Source organism: Drosophila miranda, chromosome 4 (genome assembly GCF_003369915.1).
Source record: "Drosophila miranda strain MSH22 chromosome 4, D.miranda_PacBio2.1, whole genome shotgun sequence".
NCBI lineage: Eukaryota > Metazoa > Arthropoda > Insecta > Diptera > Drosophilidae > Drosophila > Drosophila miranda.
The window spans coordinates 4959045-4973268 of record NC_046677.1 but is presented as its reverse complement, the minus strand read 5'-3'; positions in this window follow the sequence as shown (position 1 = coordinate 4973268).

Genomic DNA, 14224 nt, shown 5'->3' with positions numbered 1-14224 from the left:
GTGACGTCGGGCGCTGCGTAGCCACTGAAAATTGACTTCTTGCTTTTGGCTACAAAAATGATCCGATCTGATCCAGATTCAGCAATCTGATAGATATGGTGATTATCTATGATTCTGCGTTTTCTCGAATGTGCAATATTGTGGATGCAACAGATTTTCGTCTTTTGTGGGGGCGGAAGGGGGTGGGGCGAAATTCTGAGATATACGTTTTATAGTGAGATCTAACAGAAGTGCGTATTCCAAATTTGGTTACTCTAGCCTTAATAGTCTCTGAGATTTGTGGATGCCCCAGATTTTCGTCCTTTGCGGGGGCGGAAGGGGGTGTGGCGAAATTTGGACACGAAACGGTCAAAGTCCGATATCACAGGAGTGTGGATACCAAATTTGGTTGCTCTGGCTCTTATAGGTTCTGAGATCCTTGAACTCATATTTTGCAATTGACAAAACCGACCATGAAACCTGTGTGTTAGAGAGAGACAGAGCGAGAAAGAATGAAATTGTTTTCTTGATTCTGGCTATAATCATTATACGATCTGGTTCAGATTTTGCACTGTAGAAGATATGGTCATCCTCACCGATTCTGCGTTTTTGGTTTTATCGTATCTTTAAAAATGTGGATGCCACAGATTTTCGTCCTTTGTGGGGGCGGAAGTGGGCGGGGCGAAGTTTTGAAATATTTTTGTAGCAGTGACATATCACAGAAGTCTGGATCCAAAACATCGTTGCTCTAGCTCTTATAGTCTTTGAGCACTAGGCGCTGAAGGGGACGAACGGACGGACGGACGGACGGACGGACGGACGGACGGACGGACGGACAGACTGACAGACAGACAGGGCTCAATCGACTCGGCTATTGATGCTGATCAAGAATATATATACTTTATGGGGTCGGAAACGATTCCTTCTGGACGTTACACACATCCACTTTTACCACAAATCTAATATACCCCAATACTCATTTTGAGTATCGGGTATAAAAACTCTAATTGTCTGCTGCCATTCATTGCGCTCAATATTTCCGCTCTTTATATAGTTCCTGCGGTACATTTGATCATTTTTCTTTTCACTCACTCACTTTGCCAATATCGCCTTCCACTTCTTGCCGCTTTGCACCCTTTTCCACCTTGATGACCATCCTGCTTCCTGCTCCAACTCTCGCAGAAAAGAAAAGCAAAAAAAAACTCTAGTTGAAAGGTGACATCATCGCATGGTGCCATGCATTTCGCTCAATTTTGTCTTGCGCCGTTTTCACACTTGCTGCGATCTTTTTGTTTCATTATTTCGAAACCTTTGGCGCTCCACAATCATGGGATTGCATATTCCTGCCTTTTCGACCACTTTTCATCACTTTTTCGGCTTCTCACAAAACTTTTCACCACTTTTCCGACTTGTTACAAGACTTTTCTGGCGCATTTTCATTATAAGCACTGCTACACTTATCACACGGGTTTTTATATAATTTTCCGAACATTTTCCACTATTTTTCAAGATTTTTTTTGCTCCACGGCACGGAAAAACGTGCGTCTGCGCTGGCAGCTCAAATTTGACACAGCATTCGGCCATTTATTTGTAGGTGAACGAACCGTAATCGGTGAGAGCATTGAAGCTCTCGTTTTGCTTTTGCAATTTGTGTGTGTGTGTAGTTGCTTGAGCTTATGCTCTAGAAAGGGGCGGGTGGGAGATGGTCAGTGCATTGATGAGATCATCAGCATCGAAAAAGTCTACTAATTTGAAGAATTTTTGTCTTTGATCCTCTCTTCCCACTTCAGTTGGTGAGAGTGCAATGAACTGAAGCAGAGGCGAAAAGGTGAGAGCGTCTTTGCTTTTGCAATGTGAGTGTGTGTTAAAGCTTCTGCTCTTGAGGTGTGGGTGGGAGATGGGCAATGCGTTGTTAGTGTGTTTAGTTGCAAGAGTTTTACCTTTGATTGGGAGTGTGTTTAAGCTTGAGCTTATGCTCTAAAAAGGTGGGGGGTGATGGTCAGTGCATTGATGAGATCATCAGCATCGAAAAAGTCTACTAATTTGAAGAATTTTTGTCTTTGATCCTCTCTTCCCACTTCAGTTGGTGAGAGTGCAATGAACTGAAGCAGAGGCGAAAAATTGAGAGCGTCTTTGCTTTTGCAATGTGTGTGTGCTCTTGAAGGGTGGGTGGGAGATGGGCAGTGCGCAGCTAGTTGGTTTAGCCTGTGTAAAGCGACGGCAAAAAGTAAAAAGCGCACCTTTGCTAAGAAATATTAAGAGAGCTTTGCTCTTGCAATCATTGGACTCTGGTTCTCTGCTGTTGTAAACTGTCTATGCACATATGTATGTGCATATATGTATGTGTATATGCTCTGCACGGTGTGTGAAAAAAGGGAGCGCGTTGAAGAGAGGAATAGAACAGTTGATGGTTCATTCTATGTGAGTTATTTTCCTTTTACGTTTTGCATGCTTTTTATGCGATCTCTCTTTCTTTTCACTGCAAAGCGATGATGTCATTCGAAGTGGAGTGCTGTAACTTTGCTGAGATAGGATTTAAGAGTGGACTTGCGTTTGAAATGTGGATTTATTGTTTTTGCCCCATGGAAGGGAGATATGGAGTGGAATACTATATAAATGATTGAAAGCAAAGTCAAATGAGTTTAAAACACAAATACCAAATACTTAAGTAACATTTTTAAAGCCATGCATTACACATGCAACCCAACCATTAAAACCCAGTCCAAACACTTGCTCAACGTCTCGAAGTTCAACACAAAATCCATCAAAACCCAAAAACATAACCAGCAAAGTGTGCCCATTCTCTCAATTTCCTGTCATTTTTCTGGACAAAGCACTGCATTAGAAACTGCCACAACAGGCCATATCTGAAAAGCTTTAAGTCATAGCCAAAAGGCAAACAAGTCAAAGAAACCAACAAGAAAAAATTTATGTATCTGTATGTAGCATGCAGTATGTATGTATGTGTATCCATTGGCTCACAAATCATAACATTTCGGTTACGTTTGCCGCTAAATTATACCATGGGAGCTGGAGTTGGAGCTGCTGCTACTGGAGCTACTGCTGCTACTACCACACACAATATGGCAGTAAATCAAATTTTATATTTCCTCCAAAAAGAAGTAACACGGCCAGTGAGCTAGAGAGAGAGAGAGAGAGAGAGAGAGAGGAACTTAAGGGGCAGGCACGGACACGGGCATGGGCACAGTCACAGGCAATAGTTCCCTCTGCTCAGTGCCCACATATGGCGTCGATAAATTAAAATTTTCCAAACTGGTGGCAGGACAGGGGGGGGGGGGGGGCGGAGAAAGAGAGTTATGCCCTTGCATTTTGACAGCTAGCCGCCCTACCTGACAATTTATTGTATTATATGGCTCCCACACTGTGGAGGGGAGCAAACTCTGACCTGGCCAGGGCTCTGGTTCAGGCTCTGGCTACGGTCACCATCTCTTTCCCTCTATGGGAGTCATAAAAATATATGCCATAAACTTTGAGGCTTTCCCACCCCCCAACCCCCACACACACATCAATAATTCTTTCATAAATGTCCATTTCGCCACATATAGCCGAGAATCGTTCTGGCATGGTTCTGCGGTAGATGCAGATTGGGAATGAAAATCGAGCTTATACATATGTATATATGTACATAGTTATACGTATATGTATAGGTATATACTGGTAAGTGATGCTCACGTTCAATGCTTTTGACAAGCAGAGTATGAAGATCTCTCGCTTGGACCCACAGGACACTCCTGCATCTCTCTGTTACACGGTTTTTTCTTCTTTTTTTTGCAGGTGAAAGCCACCGCCATCGCCATCGCGTTGGCCATTATAGTGGGTTCCCTCTAGCCGCGTCCATTTATCATTGGGAGGTTACCGCCATCCCAACCAATCCATTCAACCAGGCTGGACTTGTCACCCAACCTCATACAGAAAATACAGAAACGAAACGAAAGGAAAAAATGGCCAAAACGGCCCACTGACTGGGTGGGTTGGTGGGTGGATAAAATTTATCGGTTGGGGATTTTGTGGAAAATATTTCTTCTACCGTTTGCAAATTTATTTTTCCTGCAAAATAATGGAGATGAAAAATCGCCAAAAGATACAAAAATATTACAATTCAAGGAGAGAGAACAGCAAAAGAATACAAAAATAAATGAAGAACGAAAGTTCGCATAAAATATGACTGTTTCTTCTTTCGGATGGGGGGTGGTGAAGGTAGCAGCCAATTGGTAAAGAAAACCCCACAAAACACACACAGGAGACTCTCCCCCGGGGTCTCCTACTTAGTCACAGTGCCACCATCTTGGCAGCCATTAAAATCGCCGACTTGTTGTACCTCCGCCGCGTGATAAGTGTTGACTGCATATTTAAAATGCAGACATGCAGACAGCCAGCAGTCCTGTATACTGTGCGAAAGCAGGTAAAATCGTAATTCACTGAAATTTACGATTGCAGCACCACCACCGACAGCAGCAGCAAAAGCAAATGGAAGAAAAACAAGTAAAATGCTAAGCACTTGCGCGCGAAAAAAAGGAAAGCGACACGAACAACGAGTACTCTTTGATAAGATATTTTTTTGGGGACAAAAGTTGCAGATTTTCAATTAAATTCAGTACAAAATGTAGCTTCAATGTGGCATAATGGCTTTTAATCAGTGTTGGATAAGGGATTTAGTAAGAATTATGAGATTTTCCAGTGTTAAAGAGTTCATTAAGGAATGCAATTTATCATTTTAAATTTCTAATATACAAATTTATTCAATATGTTTGCTTTAGTTAAGAGTAAATTATAGTTTAAGCAAACTGCAGTGTTGTAGAATGTTTAAAAACAGTGTTGGTCAATAATTGAAGTCAATGAAGCTACTGCAGTACCGTAAAACGATGTGTAATATTGATATTTAATATAAAGAAATGCATAAAAAATAAAATTAATAATAAATCGTAAACTTTTGAAAGAATTTTATGTAAATTACTCTCAAATGTTTAATTTTCTAACCCTAAAAATCACCTCTAAAAAATAATATAACCATACGAGTGCAGTTTTGCTGAATGTTTAAAAACAGTGCTGGTCAATAACTGAAGTAAATGAAGCTGCTGCAGTGCCATAAAACGATGTGTAATATTGATATTTAATATAAAGAAATGCATAAAAAATAAAATTAATACTAAAGCCAACATTTTATTGAATCTACTCCCAACTGTTTAGTTTTCTAACCCTAAAAAGTACCTCTAGAACTCTACTGAACGAAAAAATAATATAACCAAACGCGTATATCCTTAAAAGAGTATCGAACAAAAGACACTCAAAGACGCCCAAAGTGCAGGCGGCCACCACAACAATAATTTTCAAAAACCAAATGACAGCCGACAAAACCATATATCATTGCGCATGGAGGCAATGCCAAGCCACCTCTTGTCTGATTCTCTCCGACTTTTGTGCCACCCACGAGCTGAACTTTTGTCACTTAACGCGTCGCGCAAGGCGTCGCGTCGCTGTCTCTTAACCAATGTCTGTCGTCACCCAATTTGCCCCCGGGTCCCCCCACCGAAAAAAAAATTGTAATTTCTTCAAAACCGAAAGAAGGAGGAGGAAAAATATGTACGAGTTTAATAAATTACCATGCAAGTGCTGCTTGAAATTGTCGCATGTGTTGGATGCATTTGCAAGCAAATTGTGCAAACTAAATGTATTTTTTCCTTTTTTAGGCGGAGAGAGACCTCCCCACAAGGGAACTACGAGTATCATCATCATCATCATCATCGTCGTCTGATGACATTTCCATAATTAGTCGAGCGTGTCTCGTTTCGTCTCTCGTCCCGTCTCCCGTTGCATGTTGCATGTTTGAACGCTTGCCTTGATTTGATTTGATGCTCAAAGTGAGCTGCACTTTGGAATTGAATGCGAAACTGGAGCTAGGAGAGGGAGAACAGTTTTGAACAGTTGGGTGTGTCGTCGTGAAGGCCTTTCATATTTATTTATTATGCACACAATTTCTGCAGACATCGCTGTGCATGTCCCTGTCAACGGGCTCTCCTTCAAAAACCCATCTACCATCTACCGTCTACCGTCTCCCCATGTGCGAATTGACGCCGCATTTATGGTGTTGAAATATTAATGCCCGAGAGTTGGTCATGTCATTTTGATTTATGAGTCTCTTGTACGTTTTTATACTCGCATACATAACGCACAGGGCGGGGGGCGGGTCTCAGCATTGAGATGTTGTAGGTACATGTCGCATATGAAAGAGCCCCCCCAATCCCGACTGACTGACAGACAACTGAGTGACATTCGTGAAGGAGAATTGTTAATCCTTCTATTGTGCATTCAAAATGATCAACTAGGCAGGGAATTTCCTCTATAACTCCACAATTCAATCGATTTATCTCTATCTCTTCAAACACTAAAGAACAAGCAGAATAACACCAAAAAAAAAAAGAGCCAGCACCCAATGCCGCGACAATCGCCACAAGAGGAAAACAAACTGGGGAACAGCTTACCAATCTCTGGCCACCAGAACAGGCAACAGGGAACAGGCAACAGAAAGCAGGGAACCAGAAGCCAAAGCTGAAGCTAAAATCTGCCAGATACTCCGTACGACAGAAGCAGGAGCTGCTACTACTTGTTTGTTTTTGTTTGAGTACGGTGGAGCCACGAGGTTGAGGTCGCCAAACGGCAAACTGCATTTTATCTTTTACTTACTCTTTGGGTTTTGGTTTGTCTTTTGTATACACTTTTATGGAGGGTATGGGGGTTTCGAGAGAGATGTTTGCAACGGAGGAAGTGTCTATAAAGTGTGGGTACATATTGTAGATTGCCAGTCCCTAAAGGCCATGAAGTGTGTTTCTTTATAAGCATTCTGTTGTTGGATTTTGGGACCGACTTATCGCTTAGAAAAGTTCCGCCACTGAATCATAGATTTTTCCTTAGATCGAATGGTCAAGAAACATATCATTATAAGAACATATTTGTCTACATATCCCAAGGATCTCGAGTCTGCAAGAGCATCTAAAGCTTCGCCTGGAATCTGGTGTTTTTTTTTTTTTACCCAAAAGCCAGATGAAAATGCTTGGACATTAAATATGCATGAGAGAACATTACATATAAATAAATTTTAGCAACAGTTTGTATGCAATGCAACGCTGCATTTTTATCGATGATGATGATGGTAATGATGATGCCCGTTTGAAGGTGTTGAAGTTTCGGCCTCGATGCTCAAACACGCAATGGGTACGTACCCGACTCGGGGACCCAGGAATGGAGATTGGAATTGGGATGGGGGTCTGCGACTGTGACTGTGACTGGGACTTTGGGACCGCCATGAAACCACTGCTTTTGACAGGCCTTCAGGGAGCACACCACACGGACCAGGGGACCGACCGACCGACCATGCACGAAATACTTTAGAGCTGGAGCTGGAGTTCGGGATGTCGATTGCCAATTGCCAGCATCCACAGCATCCATTGTGATGCTGGTGATGCTGCTGGTGGTCAGAATCGTTGGCCATTTTAAATATGAGCACAATGTATGGACAATATCTTGTTGGGGAATGTTTCTGCGCTGGCAGGCGCTCCTGACACTCCACGTACTTTGTCGCACCATTGACTCCAGCCATCCAGCCATCCAGCCAGCAGCACTCCAGAGAGACTCCTGTCATCGGCCTGTTGTCGTGTTGCATGTTAATTTTCTCTGTATACTGTACAACGTGAATATATATGCCACGATTTTATGGCCTCCACTTAGCACGCGCGTCTGTCACAGGAGAAATTCAAATAAACGTTCGTCGATCGTGCGGCTGTGTAAAAATTGTAATTGTCATTCAATCAATTTTTACGATTCTCTAATTATTTCTATATTGATCTTTGAATGGACGCATTTAAAGTTGAAATATTTAATATATATCTGAGCTTTTTTATGCTAATTGGCTGGGATTTTATGGTTTGGATTAGAGAGATATGTCTTACGACTTGGATAAGATTGAATAAATGTTTAGTGAGAGAATATAAGTGTGTGTTTCCATTTCCGCTTTGTTTCTTTAACTCGCATGCGAGTACGAGCCATATATTGATTATTCCGCTCATCCGAAAGTGCTGATTTTGCCTATGGACAAAGAACACGAGTCTGATGGTCTGTCTTGCACATCCGGAAAAGTGCAACTACCTGAAATAAAGCCACTATCAGAACTACCATTGAACAGATCCAGATTCAAACCTGTTTATGGATTCCATTCCCACATTCAAGTCATGATTCGGGGCAACAATACTGCGGCAAAAGGTTTGCCGGGTCAACTAGTAATCCATTAAATTAGCCACAACTACAGCTAAATAGAAACCAATTTAAAAAGTAAGCTTTAACTAAGCTTGAACACTAGTTAAGCTGCAGATAAAAAACCATTCAAGCCCACAATTTAGTTGCAGTGCCACAGGAATTTATTGGGCGTCCATTTCTGAGACAGTTGATGGGAATTAGCAATCAGTAGGGCGCTCACTCACTACTTAGTTAGATGCTATATCGGGCCATACATATATAAACAAGTACATAACTATATGGCTATCGAAATGAGTGTGTCAACGATATTAATCATGGGCTTACATTGTCATTAATAATGCCGCCAGCATCGGGCGAGTGAGAGAATTGTGTAATTCTGCGGCCCACTACCAGATGAGAAGTGAAGTGTACAAATGGCAATTTCTATGCAAATTTATAACAAATAATTACTGACAGCCATATTTCATTAATAATTGCAAGTACAACGCGCTCTCGTTCGCCCTCTCTCTCTCTCTTTCCCTCTCGCTCTTTGCCACTCAATCACTAAACTACAATATTTTAAAGATACTGAACAGATCGGAAAGTATCTGAACCGTACTGAACCCCATAATAGAGTGGAGTGGAGAGGAGTGGAGTGCCGCCTGGGCACAGTGTGGCAATTAAGCTGATGACGTTGATAAAAATCAACAGCAGTCAACTTGCCATAGCCCATAATTTATAGCCCACGGCACTTGTAGCAGCCACTCGGCCAGTGTGGAAATTATCTACATATGAAAATGTGGCGACACATTATTAAAAGGTTGAGAGTCTGTCGTATAACATGTCTCATATATATGCACATATATTGCAAAATCTCTACGGCTATACGAGTACTCTGTATAGATGACATACGATAGTTAACAAGTGCGATCAACTTTGTGGCTATTTATCTTTAATTACAGTTGTGCAAACAAAAAAACAAAGGCACGTTGCATTTATCGATGGATGATGGCCTTGGTCACTTAGTTGACCTAGTCTTTCAGTCTTTGAGGGGTAATTGATGGTAATGGAAGTGGGACTACAGATTCAGTGGAGATATTTGGGACTAAGTGGAGAGTTTTACAAGCAAAAAAGGTCTGAAATGTTGTTTTCAGATTGATTCAGATATTTCTGAATTACGATAACATTTTATATAGTATTTTGTTATGCTACGCATCTACAGTGCCTCGGAATGAGGATCTAAGTTCGGAGCAGCGCCTTCCAATGCCTCTTAAGATAATTCCTATAATCTCTACTCACATCTTCTAACCGAATGTTCTTCAATGATCTGTTTCTTATTGCTTATAGTGCATTGCCTTGCCCTTATCTAACTTGTAGTCCAAATCTTCGTCGAACGAGCAGCATCGGTTCCCATTGCCTTAGGTACAGTTGAACCCACTACTCGTAGTTCACGGCCAATCCCACTAACTTTGTACATAAGAAAATCGAAAAGCAAAACCCTAAATTAAAATTTAACAATGGAGAAATCTTATTCGTAATTGTGGAATCAAAATTGCCGATAAAGTTCGATAGTTGCCAACAAAGATAATTTATTCATCGATTTCTCTCACTTTTGAGCCTTTATTTTTCTCCTAAAAAGTATTAAGCCTCTAGACATCTCATACTTTAAATATTTTTGATTTAATTTCACAGCATGCATGTGAAAATTCCCAGCTGCGTGTGGAAATGGCGCCTTTTAATGAGGAAAATCAGCGACCAGCTAATTCGAGCCACAATTTACATTCAAAGTGGGGAAAAGTGGTGGACAATTTGCAAACAATTTGTGCGGTGGCTAATACTGAATTATACATTTAATTAGTCGTAATGATTGCATCGGATTTTTGCGATCCCAAACACAGAGACAACTTGAATGTCATAAATATGCCAAGGGATTGTATATGCAGCTGTGGGGAATATTTGTCGTAAAATAAATGTCTTTTCATAATTGAAATTCTGTGTAATCGAGCCCAAGTTTATAATAGAAATGATGATTAGCATTTGCTGTGCATAATTATAGTACATTTTGTGGAATACAGAACGTAAAATGTGAAATTACCTTGCGGGGCGAACTATGTAGTAATTTTGGCAACTGACAGTGCAGTCCGGGCGGGACCGACCCCCTGCGAATAATGTTAACAATCTCTTGACCAATTTAGCCCAAGGGTCTAGCTAATCGTCTGAGGTAATTCCACAACAAAAACGTTCAGCTCAACATGCATAATTTAGGTAACAAATGATAACTCGAAGAAATGTGAAGCCATGCATAAATTTCCCTGCACACGGACACAGGTACATGGTAGATGCAGATGCAGATGCCTCATGTGGCTGACAGGCAGACAGACTCCAGGCCAAAACGACACACAATTGCAGACGAAACTGCTTTTGATTTATTACAGAGAACCAACGTGGAGAAGGTGCACCAGCTGAAGGAGCTGCAGGAGCAGTCTTTCTCTCTCTCTCCCCGTCTCTCCCATCAGCAGCTGCAGTCAGCAGTCAGACTCTACCTACTGGCTCCTGCCTCCTTCCTCATAATTTATAAACAAATGTGAATGAGTCAAGTAGGAGATGCAATGCCAAAAGAGAATAACAGTCGTCCATCAGAGTGAGTCTTGAGGTTGGGAGGTTTCTGGGTTATGAATGTACACGGTTATCCATCCCCCCAGTTGAATGGAAGGCATTCTGAATTGATGAGATCATAACGTATGTTATGTTACCATATACATCTACTCGTACACGTATCCTTCACGTTTCTTATTCGAATCATAAAAGTAGTACTGAAAAATATACTACAAGAGTATCTTTGAGAATTTTAAGAACAGATGTAGTATTATCAGAACTGTTTCCTAAAGGCCAAACGAACTATAGAATACGGAATAGTCGTCTTAAAAAGAACTTCTTTGATGGAAGTCGAAATGTTTGTGTCGAGACTCACGAGTCTCAACCTTAAGATACCTGGAACTAAAAAGAAAGAAAATAGTAATAAACCACTTTAAACAAATTTTTGAATAATAATCAAACGGAGTTACTTAAGGAAGAGCTATTTTTAAAGATAAAAACTATTTCTTCGTTCAAAATTCAATCATAGTTTATCGAATAAGATATTAAACAACAGTACCTCGATGAAAATTTCACCCCGTCGAGCTCTCAAACAATCAATGTGTCCACACAGCAACAAAAAAAACCGTAGCATTCATTTTCAATTTAACTAACAAACTAAATAAATGAAATCAAACATCTAAACAACGAATTTTAAAACGAATTTCAAAATGAAATTGTATCAAGCCCTACTCGTATTTATTATTTTCGTTCAATTTTTGCCTGCAGTAAATAGTTAATAGAATATCTATGCCGTCGGGGACAACTAGCAAATATTCAATTTTTCAACAAAACTTCACATGGCCTGCAAAACCCCCGCCCTCCTCACAGGGCAATCAGACCATTTACATTCCACATGCAGCATCCACAGACCGACCTAGCGTCAATTATTCAAATAGAATTGCTAAAATGTGTAGACTGTCGTGACGTTTTGGAGCACTCGCCAATTTAATTACAGTTCCATCAAATGCACACTCGTCGGACTCGTCGTTGGCCAAAAGGAAGCAAAACACACACAAAAAATTCAGACAGGCAGAGGCAGGCAATTGAGTTTTTTGTGTCCATTCCCGGGGAGCGTTGTCTGCCATGAGATTTTTGCGAGTTGTGGCATATGTTCGGAACACATTAAAATATGAATAATTTAAGCTAAATTACTCAAGGGCCCTAGACAGAGGTATAAACATATTTGTGTACTCGTATATCTTTGTTAATTTATGGGAAATTCTTTTGATGGCAGTCGACAAAATATTTTGTTTGAGAAAAATTAAAAAAAAAAGTTTACTGGTTTTATTTTATTTTATTTTAAGCAAGAAATGTTGTTCTTAATTTTAAAACAGAACTAAAACAAATTGAAACTTGATCTGCATAGGCATCCAAAATATATATGCACTCAAAAGCGCCATTCTCAAGCATTACCCCAAACGGTAGGTATTTTATTCCTAATTTATTCGGTAATTTTTATTTGCTTAAAATATGTATAATTATTTTTTGCTGTTACTGTTGGAGAAACTTATACAACAATCACAAAAAAATTACGATGATTTAAGAAAAAAATAATAAAAATTAATTTAAAAATTAGTTTAAAAAAAGTTAATTTAAAAAATACGTGTCATCATGGTCGAAGAATTTTGAGGGGAATATTAATTGGTTTAATTATTTGTCCAGGTTTCGAGGGTAGAGGTCCTCTTAGATCATCCTATTGCGATGCTTTTCTGCAATCTAGTAGACAAATTTATACTTTATTATTCGTCGTTCTTTTTTTTTAAATATCGTTCCAGAAATTCCAGCCCCCGTTGATTGTCAATCAGTTTGTGATTCTATAGGTAACACTCATTAAGACCATTTATCAATTCAGTTAAGGGCATGTTAAGCCCCACAACTTACCCATAATAATTATCTCCGTAAGCCTAATGACTAATAACCATATACGAGGTGGAACAAAATGCCCAGAGACAGTGTTCCAGTGCGAGTGCTCGTAGGCGTTGGCTGTTGGGACCTGGGGGCATCACATATACGTAACAAACTCTATCTACATAATAATTTAGTGTAGTTTTTAAAAGGCCTTTAAGCCAATTGATCTGATATTGAGATCTTGTTAAACAGTAGGCACTCGGAACGAAGGCGTTTTTGCTCGGTCGGTGAACAAAACAAACAATAAAATTAAATAATTACAAGTCGTGAGTGAATTTCACGCGAAACCAAATGCTGATGCACACACTCTGATAATGGACAAAAGCAAGAAACCCAAAGAGTTGGCTGACTATTCGAAAAATGCGCAACGGATGCCTCCTGACCAATGGACAACAGAAAAAGCAACGGCAACGGCAAAAGCAACAGCAAAAAAGCCCGTTTTATATCGATGACAATGTCCCCGAAATAAGTGCCAACAACTAAGGATAGCACTACGCAGACAAAATCAAACCACGCACGAATGCAGTCAGTCCAACAGACCGCCAGTCAGGCATTCAGGCACTCCTCGGACAGGGGGGGCCCACCACCATGGGGACCGACCGACGGGCCGACCGGCAGTCCAGCATATAAGGCGAGCATCCCCACTAAATTCCAGGAACATGTTTAAACGATGTCGAGCATTCGGAAAAAAGAGTAATGTACGATGGCATGCCGGAGGCCGGCCATATGGGTGACAATCTTTTTAGCATAAAATCAAAGTAAAGACTCGCAGGATGCTGCCAAAATTGGCCGAGATGATTTGATAAGTGTACACCATCTATATAGGGTTCTTTTGATGCTCCCCAATGGTTTCGGCGACCACTATCTGATGTTGTAAATACTCATAAATGCTCATTCCTGTCACTGTAATGTAAATATCCAATAAGGGAAATTATTAAAGAAAGAAATGAATGTTGTATTGCCTATTTGGTACAGAATTCAATTGGTAGTACTTAAAATTGAATAGCTCATAAGTAAATCACCGCTGGGTGGAATTGCGTACCTGGAATAGAGAGAGAGATAATATTTTGTTTCATAAAGTAACTTTTTAAATTTAGTTTAGATATATAAAGTAGTAGACCCCAGAGCAGACTCTGCACTTGTGAAGTATTTTAAAGAGAAGGGAATAACAAAGTTAGTGGAATTGAGAAAACATTCATGTCACCAGCATCTTTACAATAAATCACTAATCTGTGATCCATTTGCAATAATTTCAGATTGAATATATAAATAGCAATACTGAATTTATAAATAAAATACAAAAATGAGTAATAATAATTAAAACAAACAAATACAAAATAATAATTTAAATATAAAAATAAAATTAATTAAAAGAAAATTGTAATAATGTTAATTAAAATAACAAAAATTGATGCCAATAGTTAAAACAAAAAAAAAAATAAAAATGTTACTA